Genomic DNA, 1284 nt, shown 5'->3' with positions numbered 1-1284 from the left:
TCAAATACAGTTTTTTTTTTTGAGAACTATTTTGTTACCTTTTGTATCTTGGGTTTTGTCAATGCATTTGTTTGTATTTATTGACATTCCTCTGTGTTCCTACATTACTTGTAAATATCAAAATTGATACTGTTATTTCAGATGGTGGGAAGTATGATAAAGGTTTACTATGTTAACATTCCATGTTTTTTGTTACTTCAAAGTAAATTACCACATGACAATAAATGTTACTAAGAGTACAGTAAAATAATTGTAGTTAAAATAAGTACTTGCCTAACGGATGACTTGTCTACAGACTACAACTGCATGGAGAAATCTAAAGACTAGTGCAAGAATTTAGATGAGGCCATGATTGGCAAATTTAAATGGTTATATTAAAAGTGCAGTGACTATAGCATTTTGTGTATGACCACAATAATTAAATATGACATAGCAATATTCCGTACTTCAGAAAACTGGTTTTAGGGAATGTCAGATGTAACCAGCGTTTCAGCTGCCAAGAATAAATGTGCTGACTGTAGTGTTAAAGGAAAATGACAACACTCTTCATCCTAGCTTTTCACTAACAAGTATCAATAGGAGAACAAAGTTCTTAAGCTGTCATTGACTAAATGTGGACACTTGCAAGGCTTCCATGGCCCCTACCTGTAGCAAATAGGGCATTTGTTTTTGACTTTGGGCGTCAGGGTCGACTCCATAAAAGGTTAACGTGTGAGAAGATTGCAAAATTGAGAAGAGAATACAATTCAGTTAAAACAAAGACATTGTAAGAGGCAGTGAAATTCCAGTAGATGGCAGCAATACTATACACACGTTGCCTGTGACAGTAGAGAAAATGGTGTGGCATAGGGATATTTACCAGCCAGAAGAAAATAAGTGGTTAAAATAGAAAATTGCCATAGCAGAATAACTAGACTAGCTACTCGTGCTTTGTAAGAATGTAACGGTAAAGAACACAGTTATGAGATATGGAGGAAAATAATCAGTTGTAGCATGTTTGCTTTCAACATGACAATTGTGTGCTCGTACAGTTTTAATTTCATATTTCACAACACTCAGATTTTAAACTGGGCCAAATATGTTGCAGTATTAATTCACACTTATTTACGAAACAAGACAACCTGAGAAAACATAAATGCTCTAGCATGTGCGGCTCATGCTTTGTAATAATCTACCCGTCACCAGAGGGTGCCCCCGCCCCGCTTTGCAATTCTCGGCGTGACCGTGACAAGCCGAGCTGTTGGAGTCAGCTGACAGGCAGCAGCCCATCACAGAGCCAGAACA

Source organism: Monopterus albus, unplaced genomic scaffold (assembly GCF_001952655.1).
Source record: "Monopterus albus unplaced genomic scaffold, M_albus_1.0 scaffold62.1, whole genome shotgun sequence".
Classification (NCBI taxonomy): Eukaryota; Metazoa; Chordata; class Actinopteri; order Synbranchiformes; family Synbranchidae; genus Monopterus; species Monopterus albus.
Note: the sequence above shows the minus strand (reverse complement) of the source record.